Source organism: Hesperophylax consimilis, chromosome 13 (assembly GCF_061612785.1).
Source record: "Hesperophylax consimilis isolate HC1 chromosome 13, BYU_Hcon_1.0, whole genome shotgun sequence".
Taxonomy (NCBI): Eukaryota; Metazoa; Arthropoda; class Insecta; order Trichoptera; family Limnephilidae; genus Hesperophylax; species Hesperophylax consimilis.
The window spans coordinates 36,402,934-36,428,584 of NC_142848.1; the positions used below are offsets into that span (position 1 = coordinate 36,402,934).

A 25,651-nucleotide genomic window follows, 5' to 3' on the forward strand; every position below is an offset into this window, starting at 1 on the left:
AATTCTTTGGCGTGAGTGCACCCTACGCGTTCGCCTGGTATAAATAATTTCACGGTCTACATGCTACATCGTCTGCGCGGCTGGATACTGGATAGTAACGGGTGCATATTCATGAGATCTCAATTGCAAGCACACTACAAACAGCTGGAGTACAGGAAGGTACTTCTCTTGGCCGCTTGCAATTTTTTGCATTTTTGTAAAATTGCTAAAGAAAACGGTTCAAAAGTTAAGTTTTTTATTATTTACCTCCCTCAGGGCCCATGTCATCTTTGGGAATGCTATATAGAAGGTCTTTTTGAGAAAAATAACGAGTGAAAATCAAACCTATCAAATGGATCAGCCGTTTCTGCACCCAATCCTGTAAATTCAATGATTACATTAATTGAGGGGAAAATTATTAAAATGTGCATTAAAAAAATATTTTTCTTACCCTAAACCGTCAATATGAGGAAAAATTTGCCAACTTCTGTGGCTGAGTAGGCAAATTTTAACAATCGCAAACCTTGGTAGACACTTTATTGGCAAATGAGAAGAAAAATATTGATTTAGTTCGTGTGTAGCCCAGGCATTGAGCAATAAAAATAGTTATGAATACAAAGGCGTTGAAGCCGAAAACTTTTCAAAGAAGTAGTTGTTAATTTCATTAAAGATCTCGGTGTCGTCTTTCATTCCAAACTGACGTTATCGGACAAGATATTAGACCTCACTCCAGCATGCTACAAACTCCTGGGGTTTATCATCAGAACATGCAATCGGTTTAATGACCCAGATGCAATTATATAGCCATATTTGATGGCCTTATAAGAAGTAAGCAGGAGGGTGCTAGTGGTGTATGGACTTCCCAACAAACTTAATACATATGCAAAACAAATCTATAAAAAAATCCTCAGATACGTCAGGTATATGCGGATGCATGGAACTTATCCGTGGTTCATGCGCCATATAGACTAACTCGAAGCAACAAATAGATTTAGCCTAAAACCAGACGTTATGAAAATCTTTCAATGGTTTTGATAAAATTTATATTTCTATTGAAAACCCATTCCTCTTGAATTTCTGTAGTTTATATGCACTCGAAAACTTCAGCCGTAGTCATAGCCATGACTTGTTCAAGATATCACTCTGCTGAACAGATGCTCTAGCGTAACAAAGAATGACACAAGGAATGGTGCTGTTGAATAAAGCAGTGGATTTGTTTAATTCCTCTCTATATAGCCCTAAGACTCTTTTGTATAATTATCTTATCAAATGTAAAGAGTGTCAGAATGAGAAGATTGTAGGTACTGTAATTAGATGAATGAATGAATACTGTAATATGTCGTACAGTAAAAAAATGAAGTTTTCATTTTTCATAGTTCGCGTTTCAAAATAAATATATTCAAGTGATAAATAATAAATAAACTAATTTATTTATTACTTTATTTATCACAATTTTTTTCTGGCGAATGTTTCTTAAAAAAGATAACACATGTTTCACACTGACACGGTTTTAACGATACTGACAAAATAACTAGTTGAATAAATTACTATCCTAAATGGTTATAATTGCTTTTGTATTAGTCTATTTGGCTCAATAATAAATATTATGAATTAATCAAATAATTCAGCCCAAGAAGTGATAAATGAATTTATGTTTTATTTTGATATCCTTGTTCACAGTTCGACGGGGAAACTAGGAAATTATTTCATACCCATATGAAGTGAAAAAATAGTAAATTGATAATTAAATGACAATAATTTTATTGTATTTATATTATTTGAGGATCTATAATTTCCAAATATATATACATAAACCTTTATACAGGGTTTTCCAATAAGGGGAGTTATTTTGATATTCAAAGAAAAATGCCATTTTTTAATATAAATGATCAAATGTTTATTTCATTACTATGCCGTTAATAGTGAAAAATAACATCAGTCAAATGACCACCACGACCACGCCTACAGGACCATATCCTTTTCATGAAATTTTCCATAACCAAATCGCAAAGTGGCTGCCTTATGTCCTCGATAGCCTCACGGATTCCATCTTTGAGGTCTTGAATCGCTGGGCTGTTGGCGTAGACCTTCTCTTTCCGGTGGCTCCAAAGGAAGAAGTCGCAAGGTGTTAAATCACAAGATCTCGGTGGCCAATTGTGATCACCTCTTCGAGAGATAACACGGTCCGGAAACTTTTCCCGTAAAAGATCAATGGTTTCGTTGCTTGTGTGGCATGTAGCGCCGTCTTGTTGAAATTAAACGTTGTCCAGATCAATACCATCCAATTCCGGCTATAAAAAATCATTAATTCCTTAATAAATATTCAAAATAACACCTCTTATTGGAAAACCCTTTATATATACACCACTACCACTACCTCCAAGCCCCCGATACAGTGAAGTGGACGCTAGTTTTTTAATTCAGTTTTTGAACAGAACCGGAAATTTTCCTAATTATAACTACATACGTAGCACGTAGCGGTTAGTGCCATATTTCAGGAGCGTTCATTCAATGAAGGTGGACGGTACAGTCGTTAGCTAAATTCAACGTAGCAGTACGTCGCGCGAGTACTTGTAAAGTACGTGGAGAATTTTTAAATTACCTTTTAACATACGAAGCGGTCCATTGTACACTATTTACTATGGTCAGAAGCGTGGTGCTGAAAACGACACTGCTGAGAACAAACCACTAGGATTATTAAGTTTTCCAGTGTTTGCTGACAAAATACTACAAAATAGAATAATACTAAGTTGTAATGTATTCGTGTTTTATGGAAATTCTCTACCACTTTTAGAGTTGCATTTTTCTCAAATATCTGAAAATTTTAATTTTTCTATCTGAATGATTTAGTTGGTATAATTTTACTTGAAAAGTGTCTTTGTATATATTATCATTTGAAGTGAATATGCTTGAATTGTCTGACATAAAGATTTTCACCGATTTACTATTACTTTATAAAATTCTAAATGATTGAAATTGATCCAGAATTGCTTGCATTGATGAGCTTTCAACGAAAGTCAAAACAGCTGTCACAATTATAAAAATCATAAGATACTTGCAGAACTTAATAATAAACATTATTAAATTCAAGCAAACACTTTGTGGCTTGACATTATATAAATAAATATAAAAATATTTTGTTTTAACCCACTTTATTTGTTTTTGTTTAGTTCGTTCATATTTCCATTGCCCTGAAGAAGGTTGAGCGCAACCGAAACCGGTCGACCTACATACAACTCAAATAAAATATTATTTATTGTTTTTGTGTTTAATTCGTAGAACTCCATTTAATTTTTTTATAAGCTGTTTCGGCTTACAAGGCCATAAATGGCCTTGTAAGCCGAAACAGCTGTCACAATAATAAAAAACTAAAGCACTTGCTGAACTTAATAATAATATTATCAAATTCAATCTAAATTAAATTTATAAAAAAATCAAATAAAATAGTTCAAAACAAGTATTTTTTTGTTCTTATAGTATTAAATTTGATTTACCAAGAATTTGAATGGAGTAAACATAACTAAATGTATGTTAGTAAAACACAAAAACAATTAATCTTCTTCTTAAATGATATATTACAATATAATTTGTTCATCTCTTCTTTGGAAATTATTATTTGGAAACTTTTTTTGTTATTCCGACTAGTATTTCATAACCCACAAACTTTCTGATAATTTTGAGTAATTAATAGAACATTCAGTAATTAGTATCTCACTTGTGATCTTCGCCAGTTGTGAGCAAACTTTAATTTAAATTTTAATATGAAATCGTTTTATTTTCATTAAACATATAACATTTACATTTATTCAAAGCTCAAAGAATATCACAATAAAACTTATATAACAAAATGCTGATTTAGTCTACGAATATTTTTTATTGTGTTTATGAACCTAATACAAATAACTAAAATAAAATAAATATTTGATGATCATTGTACTTTTAACGACATTCGTAAAAATAAATTCCTACAGCCGGAAAACAATTTTTTTATATACAATATTTAATCAAATTTTTTATATTCGTTAGAGTGATATTGTAGAAATACATATACAATTTTGAGGTGTCACGTACAAAATAATTTTTTGTATCTACGTCATGTTCAGACTGTTCGCCGCGCGCATGCTCCATTCACGACGAACAAATTAGCGAGCAGAGTAATAATAATTAATCTGATAGTATTAATACGCTTGCGTCTGGACAATGTAGGCCCTGTGATTGGTCAAATTCAAATTGTGTTTAAATAAGACATTAAAAATTAAGACGCGATTTCATACTGAAATAGAATCGCCACATGTAATACGATATTTCTTCAAAAATATCGTTTCTTCTAATACAATTTTTGGATAATATCGAAGAAAATATGTCTTAGAAAGTTCATAATCCATTGGATTAATTACATTAAAGTGAAAATTATCCACAATTACGTGATTACGTTTGACGTTTGACGAAAAAAGCACGCGTTAATTCAATATGGCCGATACCCGATACGCACCGCGGCAATAGGTGGCCGACAGAGCGCACCTCTGGCGGTGTAAGAACGAATCAAATGACTGGCGCGTATATTTAAATATGCAAAATTACTTGAACAAGATTTCTTCTGGAAGTTTATTTCAACTTTGCAATGGCATTTTTCATTATTATTTATATTTTTTTGCTTATTAATTATATCTGATTTTATATTGACATGTTTTCTAATTTCTAAAATTTCAAAATTATTTATTTGCGATGCTTTAATCCTGAGTGAAGTATTTTAAGACCTGAATTTTTATCGAAAGTGTGATTCAAAAGATGATTTGCAAATTCAGATTCACTATTTCCATTTAGAACCCTGAGATGTTTTTTAGTTCTGACTTCAAAGTTTCTATCTTTGTAAAATAAATTACAATCATCTCAATTGAGTTTATAAACTCCTGATTTTTTTGTTTGATTTTCTTTATTATTAAGAATATATTTCTTCATTCTGTTATTAGTGTAAAACGCCGGTTGAAATAGTACCAGGAATGTTTTTATATATAATTTTAGAAGTATCGTTATCCACAAACAGAATTCTACGCCATTGTTTATTTATATCACAAGAAATAGGGTAAAAGTACCGTTTGAAGAGAATATGTTTAATTTTTTTATTTAGTATTTCAACTATCAATTTATTAGAATAACCGTTATTAAATGTTATTTGCCTTATGAATATATTGTTTTATGGTTATATGCTATTTTTATCAGGTCTTAAAATACTTCACACAGGATATAAAGCATCACAAATAAATAATTTCAAAATTTTAGAAATAACAGAACATGTTTATAAAAGTAGATATAACTAACAAGATTTTTTTTATAAACTGTATAATTTTTTTAAATATTTTCCCACTTAACTGGTCTTTCATATTGTAATTCCTAATTCTTATAAACCCAGCCTACTCTTACCCCTCCCCCTCCTTCCACTCTTTTTTACAATTGTAATCTATATTTAATTTTTAACTTCGGTGTATACTTCGTTCATGAAACATGTATTGGTTGTATATAATAAAGTGAAGTTAAAAAAGTTATTTGTTTTTTAAAAAAATAAAGTTTAATCGGATAACATTATTTTATCTATTTCCGTTGTATATCAATGCATACGTACATAATAAAATGTAAACATTATATTATTTATTAATTGGACAATTTGCATAGCGCCGCTTATGTGAGATATCACCTCAGGGGCGCTATATCGTAATAATCTACCTTTATATATAGATTTTTACTCTCCTGATGAAGGTGTATATATAATCTAACTTTAAACTTTATTAGATACAGTAACAGTTTTAGGTAAAGAATTACCACCAGTTGGAGTAAAATTCACACCTTTTAATTAAACCGACTGCTAATCACATCGCACAATTACCCTCCTTTTATCCATAAACACGGGTACAATTAATCAATATGTAATAATCTATTATTTCAGTCAACTTTGTTATAACTATCTTTAATTGTTGTGACAAACTATACGATATTGATTCCACTTATAGACATTGACGGTTGTAACACATATTTAAGCACTGCAAGTCTCCTATGAGCAAATTATATTAGGTACCATAACAGTTAATATCAGTTGTAGACATGTAGTCAATAATAGTGTTTCATTTGAAATAATCCATCACAAATACGTAAAATTTCATTTATTCAAACAACTGTCATTCTTATTATGCCTAAATTGAGCATGTTATTATTCATTAACTCCTTCCTGTTCCGTGTTTTAACAATATATACTCACCCTCTCTCTGTGAAAGACCTAATATCAATCTATTAAATGTAACTGTTGTTAGTATCACTTAAACTGGGCGCAGCCCAAAATTATTATTATTTTACAAGCAATAATAATTCGCCTTAAACACTCATCCACATTGAAAAATCTCCTGATAAAAGATACATGACGCCAACGGGACTCAAACCCGTGTCCCTTCGATTTTCGGTCGACAGCTCTGACCACTGAGCTATGGCGGCTTATCTCTTATCCGCGAAATAATTCAATATATATTAGTGTTTCATTCAACAATAGCTTGTACTGGATCCTTTCCGGACACTTCAGCCAGTGAAGACTTTGGAGGTGTTCCTAAATGTGCGAAAACTTGGGTACCCCGGTGATTAGCCTTGCTGCGGCGTTGAACACTGAATGTAGTTTATCAGTGTCGCATTTAGGAAGACTTGCATAAATGCCGTTGCAATAGTCAAGACGTGATACTATATATGAGTTCACAAGTAGTTTAGTTGCCTCTGTTGAAAGGTTCCTACGAACTGACTTAAGTTGTCTTATGTAGAAGAACCCCGTGCTAGAGTATTAGAATATGACGTACTATCACTAGGTTGTCCTTCATACTCTTGTGTTTTTCGTTCGATTTTTCATTTCTCATCTTTATTTTATTCGAAAAGCATTGTCAATTATTATATTTATTGAAATCTTAAGTGATTTTTGAGGACATGCAAATGGAAAGAAACTCCGTCAGATTTGGTTTTTGCTCGAGAATTATTTGTGCACATCTCAAAAGAACAGGAAGCCATTTTTTCACATAAAAGAGGCTAGAGCGACAGTTTGTGGGAGCCGGTGACAGCTTGTCTGACCGACGGACTTATGTGCTATATTAAATAATACTAGTTGTCTCAGTAACTTATATTCCGTTATAATTTATCTAATAAAAAATCTTGACGATATCCCGTTCGATTTCACGATAGAGCATTGAAGAACATTGGAGAACGTATTTTGGGAATTTTATTTTTATTTTAATTCGTTTTTCTATTTTTTTAATTTTACCATGACTTTTTAATTAAAATTTATATTTTATCTAATTTTTTTTTAAATAAAATTTATTCAAAAAGACAATCACGAAAAAAACTTAAGCATATTGTTTTAAATTATGTTTTCACATAACGTATGTAGTGTAATACCGGGTGGCGATATAGTTCTACTGTCTTTGCAATGTCCATACATATGCACTCTTGCGAGGTGTAACAAAAAACGATTTAAAAACGTGTGTTTAATTTTTTTTTATTTATTCACACCAATTGCAACTACATCATTTAATATTTACGAGAGTGATTCTTAATGTATACAACAGTACAATAATAATATGATGACCAAATAAACGAAAAAATTATCTCATTATTGGTTTTCATCGTTATCTGTATTATAAATACAACACAAAAAAACAAACATCTTCTTGAAAGAAACCAGTAAACAATCAACACATTCTCACGTCATAAAATTAGGTGCGTGAAAAATTTATGCCTTGTCTTTAAAAGTTTCATGATCAAATTTTGTTCAAAGTTCGACGAAGATGTTAGCATCTCTAAACAAAGTATAATATTTCATTCCCTGGGCATTTCCAAAAACCCTGAAAATGGATCCAATTTTAATCAATTTAATTTCTAACTAGCCTGTTTTCAGTAAAGGATTTTTGTTTTAGCTTCGTTATTCAATACTTACGTTCAAGTCAGGCTCAACCTGACTGTGCAGACAGATAAACAATAGCGTGTGTTGCTTTTACGTCCAACAGATGGCGCTGTTTAAAAAATATATATTTTTACCTGTCACAGGTGACATCTAAATAATATAAGTATGTAAAAACAGACGCTTATTCTTATTCAACGTTGCGCCAAATTTTCAAGGCAATCGGTGAAGACATTTCACAGATTTAAGATTTTTAATAAAATTAATATAGAAGGATAGATAAAGTTTTACTTTGTGAAACGAACTATTCAATGGAACATAATGAAAAAGGGGGCGGCTTGTCATTTATTGAATGACTGAATTAATTGATTGATTAGACCGGAAGATTTATAATTATTGAGCTACTCTAATTGAATGAACTTTGAACTATTCGAAGCAGACTTCTGATTTATTAAAACATTTTTCAAAGTGTTAATAAAATTTTATTTTATCTTTATAATTCCATACAAGGGGCCCTACGGAAAATATTTTTGTTAGGGCCTTTGTCATCTTTTGGGATGCTGTGATGAGGGTTTTTTTAAGGAAAATAAGAGAAAGAAGTTCTGGGAATGTAAGAGGTATGAGGGTTGGGTAGGAATCTGGGCCCAGGAGTGAAGGACATATGAATATATCCCTCCCACTGCGGCACAAGGCTAGTTGGAGAGGTCAAGATTAGCTCCCAGACTAGCCTCTCCCATTCTGGCATGGGCAGGCGCATCCTGAACACATCTCACCCGATAAACCCGGGTAATCCTGCTAAGTCACCAAACGTAACTAACCACTTGGGGTGACCTATTTGATGAGGTGTTGGTTATAAATGGTTCCCGGGGCGGCGGTACCCAAATTGCCGCCTCCCAAATTTAACGAACACACTTGGGATTCAGGTGCATTACATTTTTTTAACAGTCATTTATTTTATATTTTGAAGCGGATAAGTTATTAATACAGGGTGTATCGGCACGTACCCGACAAACTTTAACCAGCTATTCCTTAGCATATTTGGAGTAAAAAATCTTATGTGCACTTTGCTGTCCGGTAACGTTTTTTTTTAATAAAAAATTTACTATTCATATTTTCACCTCATGTCACCACTGTTTTATCCTTTGTCAAAGTTTGAAAACCCATTTGACAATATTTTATTCGAATTCCGTTGAATAATGCACGTGTGTACCTATATTGGCGCGCTTTTACAATCACAACGAAATGGCACGGCACCATTTGTCTCATTTTTAACTATTATTATTTAGTGTGTGCGAAAGAGCGAAGACGCTTTTTGACATACTTGCTTATAACAGCTGTTGAACACGAAACGCAATGCCAATGACAGTGATGTAGTGTGGAATTTTTTTTTTTGTTTTTAATTGAAAAAAAAATGCTACCCGACAGCAAAGTGCCCATAACATTTTTTACTCCAAATGTGCTAAGGAATACCTGGTTAAAGTTCGTCGGGTTAGTGCCGATACACCCTGTATAACTTTATAAATGTCATAAAATTTTAAAAATACTCACATCTTTTTAAATAGCATTTTTTTGGGTTCCGCTATTTACTTTACATAGCATAGTTTTTATATAAAATATTACAACAGTATTTGTAAGTTACGAATAATTTATATGCGGGTTTGAAAACAAAGACTTTTATTCAATGGTAACATAATAATAATAATCCATAAATAATTATAAATCTACAGTAAATTTATGTGTTTACCATTGTAAATTTAAAATCTGCTTATAACATTTCTTTATATCTTTTTATTTTATTTTTCCTTTTTTTAATTTTAAATATTAATTTCATCTAAATAAAAAGTAAAATTTCAATTTTATAAACTCATATGTCAATCATTTTTTACTATATTGCTATTTTTGTATTATCATATTTGAATATTCTTTTAGTCTATTCTCTACGTTTATATTATTAAAAATATATAGTTAGCAACTTCTTATATCAACCAAGAAAACTTTTCATATTATTTATAAAGTGCAATAACTAAGTAAAAGTCAATACACTAGACTAAACATGAATCGCTTTTAATAAATATGCCTATTTCTGACTGTCCTAAAACAAGTTATCTCCTAGTTGGACAGCCAAAGATCACTGTAATATGTAATATGTCATGTTTTTAAAAAAATTAATAAATAAAATAAATAAATATAAATACACTAAAAGAAAAAGGTGACGCAGTGTGTTGTCTCCGACTTTATACGAGGGATTATGAATTCCTCTGGATACTCATCAACTTCACTGAAAGGGACGATACATCTTGCTATCAATGTTAGGTAATCAGCCTAGAACTTTTTCAAGACCGCGCTGGAAGGGATGAGACTCTGGGATGATCTCGTTGCAAGCATTAGGTCTTGAGCCTACGATCGGTTTGCGAACTCTGCTTGGTTTAGGGCTGTGCACTCGCTTTTATAGGCCATCCATGGTATATCATTCGCCAGGTGTGGGAAGGCGAGCCACTGATCGGTAAATTGTGAGCTATTAGTGTCATACGTTTGTAGACAGAGATGTTGTATCAGGTGAGAGCGAGAATTATTCGGGCTCCCGCGGTTCGTCTCGAAAAATGGTCTTTAAGCCACAAATATACTTATCATTTTATGGACAAAATCTACATTCTCGTAACTACTGCAAACTAATATGTTTTTTTACCTGTCTTTATCACCGTAATTTTGACTATGGTACATCAAAATATAGATTCGACATTATCAACTGAGAAGATAAAACAACTCGAACACTGAAGAGATAAGCTGATAGACGTGTTTTGTAAGCGTGTCTGTGTGCCTGCAGAAATATTATCTAACTTCGAGTGAAATGGATCGAACGTTTTAAAAATATCAGAATTTTTCTTAAAAATAAAATTTATTTATTTGACCTGTTTGGGAGCCTAAGAGTCGAAAGTTTCTATGTTAGGAAATTCGCGTCATTAGTTTTTTTACATTGGTGAAGATCCCCACTTCTACGAATCCTATGTTCAGTGGAGTTATAGTATATTCAAGAGCCTAGACCGTTAAATGTGTTTACGCAGGCCAACGTTAAAATTGATAAATCTAGAATAAATTAAAAAATTACAAAATATAGCATTCATTTAAAAAATATTTCTACCCCAAAGGATGAGTTAGCGAATATATTAATTTTAAATTTCAATAATTGAGTAAGTAAAACAACAAAAAATATGTAAAGTTCTGACGAGCGTAAAAAATTTTCCCTTTCTTAGAAATATAATTTAAGTACATCCCTCGAGGCTGTCCATGATTACAGAAAATGTTTTTAATATGATTTTCTGTTTCCTATTTAAAAGATAATCATCTTAGAGCAACATTTCACTGGTGATTTTTTATGTAATCCGACTGGTACCAACACAGATTAAAAAGGACACGTAAATCTGAAACCCTCTCCTAATTTATTTCCTAATCAACTTTGATATTTCAGCAAGGGAAGAGTTCAAACAGCGTAGGTAACCAACCGTGGGTAATTTTTACGAACCATGGTAAGTTTATTTTTACAGTTTTCCAAATCCGAAGCAATGACTATTACATTAAACGACATTATATGAATCAAACTAGAGAACGCTTATGTTGTAATGTATGGGCCTTTACCAGAACAAAATATGTAGATAAATTGGTATAAATCTACAAATAAAAATATCTTATTTATATATATATATATATATATATATATAGATATAAAATAATCTTATTTATATATATGGCATGAGAGGGAGTCATTTTGCTCTCCGAGACACACTCCCAGTAGAAGTTACTCTCAGTATCGCCCTGGTGTAAGACCATCATTCAGAATTGAAAAGTTGCTTGAAATGGCTTTAGCCGTGTTTGGGGACCAGATCTAAATAGCCAGGCACTCCGCCACCTTTCTCTTACCTATCTCCTTCTTCTTCTCACTTACTTTAGCCTCACAATGTACCCCAATTGGGGATGCCATCGTCTCAATGGCTAGAGACGGTTGGGAGCAGTTGGGACTCTTGTGCAGTATTCACATAAAAAATAAAATAAAAAAAACTCTCAAGCTCTAGTCTAGAGGGATTGAGTGGGTCCTAGCATGAATATAGAATAGAAGCCTATAAAATGATACATAATTTACTAGAGAGTTCATATCTCATGGAATGCTATAAGATGTTTGTATCAAACATAGCACACGGCAGAATAAACGTGTTGGCTCAGCACAATAAGACATGGTGAATGGTGCTGCTATATAATACGTCTCTTGCTATCTTCAACATAAATCTTGAAGGTTTCAATAAACATGCAAATAATTTTATGTTGAAATAACACATTACTGTATTTTTGTTACAGTTCGTATGCATAGTAAACATAGCTTCAATTAAAGACTTGGGCGTGACATTTACCTCGTCACTTAGCTTCAATAAACAAAGATACAATTTATAAAAGTGCAGCACAAATATTATGATTGACGTTTAGAATCACAAATAGTTTTAAAAGTGCAGAATTAACTTTAACCATAGATAAATCAATTGTGTGACGTATTCTAGAATACGCATCCACTATTTTTTGTCTCTAATATTATAGGATGTAATTATAGGATCGAATCTGTATAAATAAAATTAACCCGTGTAATCGCTTATCTGATCAATTTGGAACGCATACTAAACGAATTTCGCTCTATAAACTACACTCTCTGACAGCCAGATGTAAACTTTGTGATTTATTGCTTCTCTATAAAATTATCCATGCATCAGTTTTTACTCCAAACATTTTATCACAAACTAACATCAACACACCATCAAGAAAATCAACTAGGAGGATGAAAGACATTTTAAATACTAAAGCTTACCACACAAATACAGTACATTTCTCACCTATACCGCGAACATTAAGATCCTATAACTCTATACACAATGCTCTAACAATGAAATATAAGTTTTCTGTGACCAATTCAAACATTTAAAAAAATGTTTTCATTAAAACTTATTTTCCTGCCCATACAGGCGTGTGTACATACGCAATATGAATTTAAACAAATAGTTTTGTCCATATAAAAACTAAGTTTCTTCTAGAAAGGCGTACGAATACAATATTATATAGGGTGTTATTTTGAATAGCCCGCTATTTTGGTAGACGTTACTTTGGAAGCTGTCATTTTTTGCCATTTGACAAGTAGAAACTACGTTATTAATAAAAATGGAACGATACACGCTTCAACAACACATTGAAATTATTAAAATTCACTTGTGTGAATCAAATGCAAATCATCTTGAGTGATGAGGCCCATTTCCACCTCAGTGGCTTCGTCAACAAGCAAAATTATCGCATCTGAGGTTCGGAAAACCCAAGAGTTGTTGTTGAAAAGCCTCTCTATCCTCAACGTGTGACTGTTTGGTGCGGTTTATGGTCCGGCGAAGTCATTGGACCTTACTTTTTCGAAAATGAGGCTGGAGCAACATTTACGGTGAATGGATTGCGCTATAGAGAGATGATTAATGATTTTTTATGGCCGGAATTGGATGGTATTGATCTGGACAACGTTCACTTTCAACAAAACGGCGCTACGTACCACACAAGCCACGAAACCATTGATCTTTTACGATTGAATATCAAAATAACACCTCTTATTGTCATGCTAGACGTTTACGTAAACCGAGCAGTCTTAACAAATAATTATAAGCAATAATTAGTCGCCTGAAATATCAATACAAATTGAAAATATCTCCCGATTAAAAATAAATGCCGCCAAAGTCAATTCAACCTGTGCCTTCTGATGTCCGGTCAGGTGCTCTGAAAACACTGAGCCATGTCTACTTATTTTCAACCCGCCAAATGATTTAATCAACAATTACTGCTTATTATATTTTTCCACCTGTAAACAACCAACTTTATTTTTGTAGGAAAGGCTTTGTTAGTGCTAAATTTCTCACTAGATGGCGTCGAGACATATAATATCTTAATTTATTGGTGAAATATTATAACGAGCAGTTTTAGTTTGTTGGCTAATATTGATGGTTAATACACAATACATCAGAGACAGAACATAGCATAATCTACATTCATAAGTGTAAACGAACGATATTATTGAAATATTTATTTTCACAAGTAAAGATATGTGAAGTTCGTTCCACTTGTTGTATAATTTTATCGTCTTTCGCTCGAAACTTCACGATAAAAATATTGTCACCTTGTTTATTCAAACTGTAAATGTCAAACTGACAAATCACTTCCGCTTAGTGTAAATGGCAAAGCGCCAAATTTCACACCCAAAACAAGGCGCCTAATATTTTATTCACTGTGAGGCTTTGTCGTTGAAAAACTTTATATTTTTCTAATTCTGTGCAAGCCAAAAAGTGTTTTGAGTGCTGTAACGTATTTTCTATGTACAGTGTCAATATATACATATAATATAACGTCACATGGTTATATTGTATATAAACAAACTTTTTGTACACTTCGGGCAAAGTACTGGAGAACTCTTAAATAATTTATTTACTCGATTTCTTCGGAACGACATTATCATTATACTGTGAACAGTAGACTTCGCGTAGCGCTCATACGAACTCTGGTGGAATAAAAAGATACTATCTTAAACTGCTGCCATCTTGACAGTATTGGCCGGACACGGAACACAAAAACAAATGTACATACAGACGAAATGCAAAGTGCTCGACTTAAAACAGGACTTCAGTCAATTATTGACATGCGACGTCCACGCGGGCTTCGAAAATAATTTAGCCATGATAAAATTTATTAAAATACTTATTAGCGTAAAACGAAATTTTATATTTTGTCGAATATTTGAGCTTAGCAGTCCCAGAGAAAGGTCTTTCATACGTCATCGACTATCGTCCACTTTCTTCTCACACATCTTGAAAGAAAACCAAAAAGACAAGATAGTAGATATAGATACATACGTCACTTAATAATTAATAAAACCTTAAATTGTAATATTTAATCACTAAAGAAAGTATTAACGACTCTCAAACAAAAGATGTGAAACACTAAATCCGAAAAAGATTCGATTGCATCCAGGAATTGAACCCAGGAACTTAGCCTTGCCGGGGCTTTGCTCTATCACAAAGCTAATTCGACCCTTTCCTCTTGTTAACTGTATCATACTTTGACTAAGAGCTACCAACAGAATTTTAAATTTTCTGAACGCATATTTCGAATTAGCTCAGTGGCAGGCAAAGATATTAGAAGAACGAGATGTGCTGTGAGTAGTTCATACTGTGTGGAATTGTTTTGCCCAGTGTCGCCGGTTTTGTTCACCAATACTACTGCACAACTTCGCTTACGCTAAGATATCCGCACTAATACATAGAACAGATTTCTGTGCGTACACGTCCCGATAGTATTCAAAGTACGCTAATTAGGTAGTACTCCGCCTACGGTCCGGCGGCCAACATAGCATAATATATCTCGTTCTTCTAATATCTTTGGTGGCAGGTAACATTATAAGTCAGTGGCGACATTGGTTTCCATTCGAATAATGGAAGGCATTTCTGGCGTTCTCTTTTATTCTACGTTCGAAATGCAAATTGGTTGAATCCTTTGCATTTTTACTTCAAATTAGTTTCTTTAAATTCATCTCATCTAGGGAGAGATAATACCTATTGTTACACCCATCTCAATGTCTAAATGTCAAGTCAAAAGTTAAATTAAAAAGAATCCACCGCTACGAGCGCTGTTTGCTGCGTGTAGGATCGACTCGCATATTATTAAAATCTGGAGCTGCAGGTTGCCGTGCCGGAATAAAACAACTAAATTTAATACAAGTTCTTTTCAACGACAATGAAGCCGTAATAAAATGTCGTATTCATCAGACTTTCGAGACTCGTCTAACACCTTACTACCACCCCGAGAATACTAGAATTTTTCTTCTTCTTCACGAGCCTTCTGACGTCCATGTTTAGATATAGGCCTCCTAGTATTTACATAAAAAAAAAACAATTATTTAATCTATGAGAGATTAATCATCTATTAATAGAGCAATATTTCATAATTGAACATTCTTAACATTTCTCTTAATGTTTTAATGTCAGTTAAAAATTATGTTATAACTGTTTCTTTACGGTTTTAGAAGTTTCATTAAATCGCACCATTCCTCTTGTCATGCTAAGGAGTGTATTAGCAATTAACTCCTAAAGACAAAGAAGACAAGCTTGAATTATAATTATTGACCAGTATTTAATTTTTCCGATTTTATGTCCGGGTTTAATCTTCCCCATGGGAAAAACTAAACCCTTCCTCACACTTTTTCACAAATGATAATCTAGTCAATCAACACTATGCAAGTGCATTATATAAGCAAAATAAATACAAAACAATACAAGAACAACACGTCATATCACCAGAGATGAAATGGGAAAATAATTCATCGACTCCAGATATTTTCATATCAGAGAGTTCGGCTCGGTAGAACTCTTAACAGGGCCTATAAATCCTACTGATCGCTCAACATAAATATTTAAAAAAAAACTTTCTATTATAATTATAATTATTGAATTATAAATATTGACCGGTCGGTGGCCGAGTTGACATCGCGTTTGGGTCCCACCCAGGCGTAGTTTGTTCAATTCCTTGGCTGGCTAAGTCCTCCTTCACAACACAAGCAACATTTTAAGCTTACTGTGGTGATAGTAGGAGATTTCCAAATATTATCAGGTTATTCGTAACCCGGGAATATTTGTCTTTATTTTTAAGTAAAAAAAAAAACATACATTTTACATAATATTACGTTTTCAACAGCGCCTCACTTTAACTCATAAATCCGCCCGCCCCGCCGCTCCTGTGAAAATCTGTTCATAGGAGCGGAATCCGGAACGCACCAACTCCAGATTCGACGTAATGTGGGTGCGCGTCAATCTTGCCAGTACGGCAAGATTCTACGCATGTCTATACCGCTCACCGAACCATAGCGAATCAGACACTTCCGAACTCTTCAAACATTTGAGCGATACTATTGATGATCTCTTGCCCCGCTACCCTTCGGCCGAGTTTGTTGTTTTGGGGGACTTCAATGTTCATAACGAACCATGGTTGAAGTTCTCAGGCCCAACGGACTCGGCTGGCTGACAGGAGGAATCCTTTGCCATTTGCTACGGATTAGAGCAATTGGTTCAGGAGCCTACAAGGGTTCCTGATGTCCAGACTCACCGCTCCAATCTGTTAGACCTATTCTTAACTACTGTGCCACACGGTTATAAGATTGACGTCACAGCACCCCTGGGATCATCTGACCACTGCCTAGTGACGAAATCAATCCCCGTTAGCCTCAGACCAACCAATGAGAGGCTGAGGAGAAAAGTGTGGCACTATAGGTCAGCAGATTGGTTCGGTATGCGGGCCCATTTCAACGCTTTTCCGTGGTCAGCTGTTTGTTTTCGGACTTCGGACCCTTCAAGATGTGCCCAGGAGATTGGTGAAGTCATCAAATTGGCGATGGATGGCTTCATACAATCGACTACTAAAGAAACTGGTGTGGGCTCAAAGCCGTGGTTCAGTCGACAATGCTCCGAAGCAGTTCGACGAAAAAACGCGGCTTACCGAGCCTACAACACATCTCGAACGCCCGAAAGCAGATCAGCATACAACAAATCGGCAAAGGAATGCAAGAGAATCATTAATAGGTCAAAATTCAAACACGACCTGCAGATCAGCAAAAAGCTGGCTGCCTGCCCGCATGGCAGCAGAGCATTCTGGTCGCTTGCGGGCTCAATAGGTCGAAATTTTTGCAAACCCAGTTTGCCACCTCTTACCAAACCTGACGGCTCACTAGCAAACACCGCCACCGAAAAGGCTAACCTATTAGGGAAAATGTTTGCGTAAAACTCGACCCTCGACGACGGAGGTGCTGTTCCGCCGTCGGTTCCTCACTGCGGCTTCTATATGAAAAAGCTGAGGATCCGGCATCGGGATGTACTCCACGTCATACGGGGGCTCGATGTTAATAAAGCTAGTGGACCTGATGGAATACCTACCCTGGTATTGCAGAGGTGTGCTGCGGAAATAGTTCCAGTTTTGACAAAGCTCTTCAAAATGTCCCTGAAGTGTGGCACTGTGCCCTCTGGTTGGAAAAAAGCGGTAATTCACCCTATTCCCAAGAAAGGTGATTGCTCCAACCCGGCCAACTACCGCCCCATAGCGATCACATCAGTTCTGTCCAAAGTGATGGAACGTGTGATCAACGACAAACTACTCACATACCTCGAGAAGAACAAAATTATCAACGACCGTCAATACGGATTCCGGCAGAATCGCTCGTGCGGTGATCTTCTCGCGTATGTGACGCATGTTTGGGGGCGGTGCCTGGAACGTCACGGTGAGACCCAAACGGTCGCACTAGACATATCCAAAGCCTTTGACCTGGTCTGGCACCGAGGACTTGTCAACAAATCGCATTCTTACGGACTTCCCACATCCCTGTGTACGTGGATTGCTGACTTTTTAAGGGATAGGTCGATTCAGGCGGTTGCTGACGGTTTCACCTCTTCCTCGCACTCCATAAATGCTGGCGTCCCACAGGGATCGGTTCTGTCTCCGACTTTGTTTTTGTTGCACTTCAATGACCTTTTGACATGTGCACCGATTTATTGCTACGCGGATGACAGTACAGTTCATGATAGCTTTTTGTTTGACAAGCCCCCAAAGGGCACACAAACTCCAACGGCTCGGAGGGCTTTGAAGCAGAGAATGGACGGTTATCTCGAGAGTATTTCCTCCTGGGGTAAAAATAATCTCGTCGAATTTGATGTTTCAAAGACCCAATCCTGTCTGATTACGTCTAAAAGGGATCCAAATGATAATTTAGTCTCCTTCAACGGAAGCAATCTTCCGAACAGGCCTTCCATTGATATGCTTGGTATAACTGTAAGTGACCAGCTCAGGTACGGGGGCTCCATCGAAGCCAGAGTAAAGTTGGCCTCTCAGAAGCTAGGCGTACTGTACAGGGCTCGCACATACTTTAATAATACACAACTGCTGACCCTGTACAAATCGCAAGTGCGCCCTACTGTTGAATTTGGCAGCCATCTCTGGTCCGGAGCCCCTAAATACCTGAAAAAAACCCTAGACTCTGTGCAAAAACGGGCGGTCCGTTTGATAGATTCCCCAATCTTAACAGACGGACTGCAATCTTTAGAGCACAGGCGTCAGGTAGGTATGCTGTCCTTGTTCTATCGGTATTACAATGGAAGATGCTCTGAGGAACTAGCGTCATTGATCCCTTCGGCACCGGTGCGTAGTCGGGATACACGCCAAACGCGCGCCCAACATTTGTACACAGTTGACACTTGTCACATGAGAACGGGTCGCTTCTACGATTCGTTCTTAAGTTCAACAGCTCGGCTGTGGAACGAACTGCCGGCCTCTGTGTTTCCTCCCTCCTGCAACATGGGACTCTTCAAGACCCATGTTCACTCCTTCCTCTCCACAAAAAGACCCTCCACACAGCATCCCCAAAGATGACATAGGCCCTGAGGGAAATTATTTTCTTCAGGGCCTCCTGTGTGTAGTAAATATAAAAAAAAAAAAATAAAAAAAAACCTATAGGAATATAATTCCTATGTAATATTTCATACCAACAATATGCTGTTTCCATTTCCAGGGCCAAAATATTTCAAGTTGATGAAATTTTGCATACTTGACACTTAAACCTTTAAAACAAGAGGGAGGTGACAGTCTACGTCTACAAGAGATTTAGAAAACTACATGACCCTTTTTCCATCCCAAAGCAGAAATATTATATTTCTGGATGATATTTTGTACACTTGGTGTTCAAAACAAAAAGAAAAACTACTGTCCACAAGTCCAGATCTCTTTCGAAAATGTCTATGAAAAGCCCGGGCAACGCGGTATTTTAAGAACTGCTCTAAGGAACAAGCAGCATTAATCCCGGGTGCACCGATGCACATGTGTGAAATTCGACAGACACGAGCGGAACACCAGTTCACAGTCTATGTTGGCTTCATGAGAAGGGGCCGTTTCTTCTACCCATTTTTGTGTAAATATGTACGTTGAACAAGCTATCGGCATCTGTTTTTCCTCTTTCATATAATCTGCTCTTTAAGACCGGTATTAATTAATCCCTTCCTACAGCCTAAACACGCCTCTCTCACAGAGAGGTGTCACATAATCACATTCAGCTGGTACTCCTGCTGAGGATTATTTAATTAGAAGTTGATGCGCACACACTGCACCTGTACACAATAGATTTCCATTCCCGCAACAATAGTTAAGTTTTGTTTACCTATTAAAAGTTCCTTTCGTACTTTTGCATGGAGGTACCGTCGCAGTAAAAACAAAAATAGTCCCTTTCAGGACTGTTTCTTTCTCAATTTTATATTTTAAGTCACGTAACGTATTACAGAATAAATAATGGTTTCTAAACTCCATGTACGGTGCACCATCGGATGTTGGGATTTTGCAACGTAATGGTAAAAGACTTATTTATGTTACATATAAAAAGATTTTTTTGCCACATAACCTACTGATTGATTAAGGATGTTTTTTCATGATTTGGTTGTTTCTTACGTTATTATGTTTTTCCGCCTAAATGTAAATACCTATCATCGCCATCATCCAATTTGGGATTTTGAAGTTATAAGACTTCCTTCTTCTATCTATCTTTTTTATAAAACGCGTGGCGGACGGGCGGCGTTTTTGGTTTGGAAGGTTGTCTGTGGTGGGCAGTGGGGATTTGATTTTTATACAGTTTTGTTCCGAGACTGTTAAAATTTTGCACGCTTAACCTTCAAAACAGGAGTAAGGTCACTGATAACTTTAAATTTTTAAAAATTCCATATAAAGCCCGCGATATAAAGAAGATTGTCTGTGGCGGGCGGGCACAATATATTTAAGCAAATCCTACAGTTTTAATTCTAGAGTGTTAATTTTATAGAATTTTACACTTGACGTTCAAAATAAGAGGAAAATTATTGTAAACGTCTGATTTAGAAAAATCCACAATAACTCCGGGCAATGCCGGGACTTTAATCAGTATTATCTAAAAATAAGATTTTAATCATCACAATGCTTATTGATCGATTTAGGTTATTTATTCCATGATTCAGGTTTCATTATTCACGATTAAGGTTTTTTCTTTCAAAGTTGAGGCGATCAAAATGATTCATTTCTTTATCTATGAGTAAAGTTTACATTACAAAGAAATTACATTAAGGTACAACAAAGATATATTGTTGAAGTGAAACTTCTTTACCCGCGTCATGCAATTTCGAGGACCGGAGTAAAACGAACTCATGACCGAAACGAAAATGCGGGACCGATTAAAGTTCATTTGATCTAGTCAAAGTTTTGAAGTAAAATATAAATGCTTCTTAGCTCATCTCGACAACTGGCGTTGGTGGTGTAATGGTCAGCGTAGTTGCTTTCCAAGCAGTTGATCCGAGTTCGATTCTCGGCCATCGCACATTATTTTTTTGTTTTTAACGCCTTTTTTTTTTTCAATGGTTGACCATAATATCAATCCACTAAGTAATATTTTAGGCCTGTAGCATACTTGAAAAGTTAAAGAATGATATAAGATTGTTTATGATGTTAACGATAAAAAAATAATCAATCCACTAAGTAATATTTTAGGCCTGTAGCATACTTGAAAAGTTAAAGAATTTTATGATATTATTAATGATAGTAACGATAAAAAAATAAAAAAAAACATAAAATTACCATAAAAAATGGGCCAACGGCACGCGGTGTTCCCAAGCGGTCACCCATCCAAGTACTGACCGCGCCCAATGTTGCTTAACTTCGGTGATCGGACGAGAACCGGTGTGTTCAACATGGTATGGTCGTTGGCAAACGCTAAACAATATTAATTTCTATTCTACCTGCCAATAAATATATGAAAATTAGTATAAAAAAGCCCTAATAATACTGAAAACATTAGCAAGGTGTGTGCGACGTTGATAAAAATAATCATTACATACGCGCTTGAAAAAGATCGTAATTACATCCATAACTTTGCAGGAATTTTTTTTTTCAATGGTTGACCATAATATCAATCCACTAAGTAATATTTTAGGCCTGTAGCATACTTGAAAAGTTAAAGAATTTTATGATATTATTAATGATAGTAACGATAAAAAAATAAAAAAAACATGAAATTACCATAAAAAATGGGCCAACGGCACGCGGTGTTCCCAAGCGGTCACCCATCCAAGTACTGACCGCGCCCAATGTTGCTTAACTTCGGTGATCGGACGAGAACCGGTGTGTTCAACATGGTATGGTCGTTGGCAAACGCTAAACAATATTAATTTCTATTCTACCTGCCAATAAATATATGAAAATTAGTATAAAAAAGCCCTAATAATACTGAAAACATTAGCAAGGTGTGTGCGACGTTGATAAAAATAATCATTACATACGCGCTTGAAAAAGATCGTAATTACATCCATAACTTTGCAGGAATTTTTTTTTTCAATGGTTGACCATAATATCAATCCACTAAGTAATATTTTAGGCCTGTAGCATACTTGAAAAGTTAAAGAATTTTATGATATTATTAATGATAGTAACGATAAAAAAATAAAAAAAAACATGAAATTACCATAAAAAATGGGCCAACGGCACGCGGTGTTCCCAAGCGGTCACCCATCCAAGTACTGACCGCGCCCAATGTTGCTTAACTTCGGTGATCGGACGAGAACCGGTGTGTTCAACATGGTATGGTCGTTGGCAAACGCTAAACAATATTAATTTCTACTCTACCTGCCAATAAATATATGAAAATTAGTATAAAAAAGCCCTAATAATACTGAAAACATTAGCAAGGTGTATGCGACGTTGATAAAAATAATCATTACATACGCGCTTGAAAAAGATCGTAATTACATCCATAACTTTGCAGGAATTTTTTGAAGTGAAACTTCTTTACGCGCGTCATGCAATTTCGAGGACCGGAGTAAAACCGACTCATGACCGTGACGAAAAAACGGGATCATTTCGCTATAGGAGCCTAGCTAATATTATATACCTAGTTTAACTCACTCTCCTAACTCATCTTCGCTGTCTACAGGCAGAGCGCACGACTGTGGTCGTGAAGAACCGAGGTTCGATCCCCGCTTTAACTAATTTTTTTTTTCTTTTTTTATAACTTTTAATTTTTTTTATCACATGCTACTTATAAATATGTCAATAGACAGAAAAAAAGAGAGAATGAAATGAAAAGAGAGAGAGAGAAGAATACTAGAAGTTTCACTTCTGTCTTGCGTAGGCTTGACACACCCATTTTTTTGAAGTGAAACTTCTTTACCCGCGTCATGCAATTTCGAGGACCGGAGTAAAACGAACTCATGACCGAAACGAAAATGCGGGACCGATTAAAGTTCATTTGATCTAGTCAAAGTTTTGAAGTAAAATATAAATGCTTCTTAGCTCATCTCGACAACTGGCGTTGGTGGTGTAATGGTCAGCGTAGTTGCTTTCCAAGCAGTTGATCCGAGTTCGATTCTCGGCCATCGCACATTATTTTTTTGTTTTTAACGCCTTTTTTTTTTCAATGGTTGACCATAATATCAATCCACTAAGTAATATTTTAGGCCTGTAGCATACTTGAAAAGTTAAAGAATGATATAAGATTGTTTATGATGTTAACGATAAAAAAATAATCAATCCACTAAGTAATATTTTAGGCCTGTAGCATACTTGAAAAGTTAAAGAATTTTATGATATTATTAATGATAGTAACGATAAAAAAATAAAAAAAAACATAAAATTACCATAAAAAATGGGCCAACGGCACGCGGTGTTCCCAAGCGGTCACCCATCCAAGTACTGACCGCGCCCAATGTTGCTTAACTTCGGTGATCGGACGAGAACCGGTGTGTTCAACATGGTATGGTCGTTGGCAAACGCTAAACAATATTAATTTCTATTCTACCTGCCAATAAATATATGAAAATTAGTATAAAAAAGCCCTAATAATACTGAAAACATTAGCAAGGTGTGTGCGACGTTGATAAAAATAATCATTACATACGCGCTTGAAAAAGATCGTAATTACATCCATAACTTTGCAGGAATTTTTTTTTTCAATGGTTGACCATAATATCAATCCACTAAGTAATATTTTAGGCCTGTAGCATACTTGAAAAGTTAAAGAATTTTATGATATTATTAATGATAGTAACGATAAAAAAATAAAAAAAACATGAAATTACCATAAAAAATGGGCCAACGGCACGCGGTGTTCCCAAGCGGTCACCCATCCAAGTACTGACCGCGCCCAATGTTGCTTAACTTCGGTGATCGGACGAGAACCGGTGTGTTCAACATGGTATGGTCGTTGGCAAACGCTAAACAATATTAATTTCTATTCTACCTGCCAATAAATATATGAAAATTAGTATAAAAAAGCCCTAATAATACTGAAAACATTAGCAAGGTGTGTGCGACGTTGATAAAAATAATCATTACATACGCGCTTGAAAAAGATCGTAATTACATCCATAACTTTGCAGGAATTTTTTTTTTCAATGGTTGACCATAATATCAATCCACTAAGTAATATTTTAGGCCTGTAGCATACTTGAAAAGTTAAAGAATTTTATGATATTATTAATGATAGTAACGATAAAAAAATAAAAAAAAACATGAAATTACCATAAAAAATGGGCCAACGGCACGCGGTGTTCCCAAGCGGTCACCCATCCAAGTACTGACCGCGCCCAATGTTGCTTAACTTCGGTGATCGGACGAGAACCGGTGTGTTCAACATGGTATGGTCGTTGGCAAACGCTAAACAATATTAATTTCTACTCTACCTGCCAATAAATATATGAAAATTAGTATAAAAAAGCCCTAATAATACTGAAAACATTAGCAAGGTGTATGCGACGTTGATAAAAATAATCATTACATACGCGCTTGAAAAAGATCGTAATTACATCCATAACTTTGCAGGAATTTTTTGAAGTGAAACTTCTTTACGCGCGTCATGCAATTTCGAGGACCGGAGTAAAACCGACTCATGACCGTGACGAAAAAACGGGATCATTTCGCTATAGGAGCCTAGCTAATATTATATACCTAGTTTAACTCACTCTCCTAACTCATCTTCGCTGTCTACAGGCAGAGCGCACGACTGTGGTCGTGAAGAACCGAGGTTCGATCCCCGCTTTAACTAATTTTTTTTTTCTTTTTTTATAACTTTTAATTTTTTTTATCACATGCTACTTATAAATATGTCAATAGACAGAAAAAAAGAGAGAATGAAATGAAAAGAGAGAGAGAGAAGAATACTAGAAGTTTCACTTCTGTCTTGCGTAGGCTTGACACACCCATTTTTTTTTTATTAAATTTCGGTATCTATAAGTAAGGTTTACATAAAACAAAAATTACTTTAAGGTTCAACTAACATACATTGTTTTAATTACATTTCGTTATCTATGAGTAAAGTTTACATAAAACGAAAATTACACTAAGGTTCAACCAGCATACATTGTTTTAATTACATTTCTTTATCTATGAATACAGTTTACATAAAACGGAAATTACATTGAGGTTGTTCCTTTTATGATTTTTTACCGCCTAAAATCATATTTGCTTCTGTTTTGGAGATTTACAAATTTAAATTATGTAAATATCTTAGATTTTACCACGTAAAACCTTTAAATTATTTTTCTCGTTCTTTTTCAAAGGCCAAGATAATTGTTTTGGAAGTGCTTTTCTTTCCGTTTGATTGATGAATTTTTAAAATATAATTACGACCTTTGAACATCAGCCTACAAA

General features: G+C 35.0%; 1 protein-coding gene and 6 non-coding genes across 7 annotated transcripts in view; 1 reads left to right on the forward strand and 6 right to left on the reverse strand.

Moving 5' to 3' along the window:
- Positions 1–25,651, forward strand: part of Dh44-R2 (Diuretic hormone 44 receptor 2) — a 573,525-nt gene that overhangs the window by 21,013 nt on the left and 526,861 nt on the right. The window lies entirely within an intron of this gene.
- On the reverse strand, positions 21,598–21,716 carry LOC149418923 (5S ribosomal RNA). Its single transcript, XR_016303095.1, has one exon. It is a non-coding gene; the product is annotated as a 5S ribosomal RNA (ribosomal RNA).
- Positions 22,039–22,157, reverse strand: LOC149418924 (5S ribosomal RNA). Its single transcript, XR_016303096.1, has one exon. It is a non-coding gene; the product is annotated as a 5S ribosomal RNA (ribosomal RNA).
- Positions 22,481–22,599, reverse strand: LOC149418925 (5S ribosomal RNA). Its single transcript, XR_016303097.1, has one exon. It is a non-coding gene; the product is annotated as a 5S ribosomal RNA (ribosomal RNA).
- Positions 23,652–23,770, reverse strand: LOC149418926 (5S ribosomal RNA). The gene has a single exon (XR_016303098.1). It is a non-coding gene; the product is annotated as a 5S ribosomal RNA (ribosomal RNA).
- Positions 24,093–24,211, reverse strand: LOC149418927 (5S ribosomal RNA). The gene has a single exon (XR_016303022.1). It is a non-coding gene; the product is annotated as a 5S ribosomal RNA (ribosomal RNA).
- Positions 24,535–24,653, reverse strand: LOC149418928 (5S ribosomal RNA). The gene has a single exon (XR_016303023.1). It is a non-coding gene; the product is annotated as a 5S ribosomal RNA (ribosomal RNA).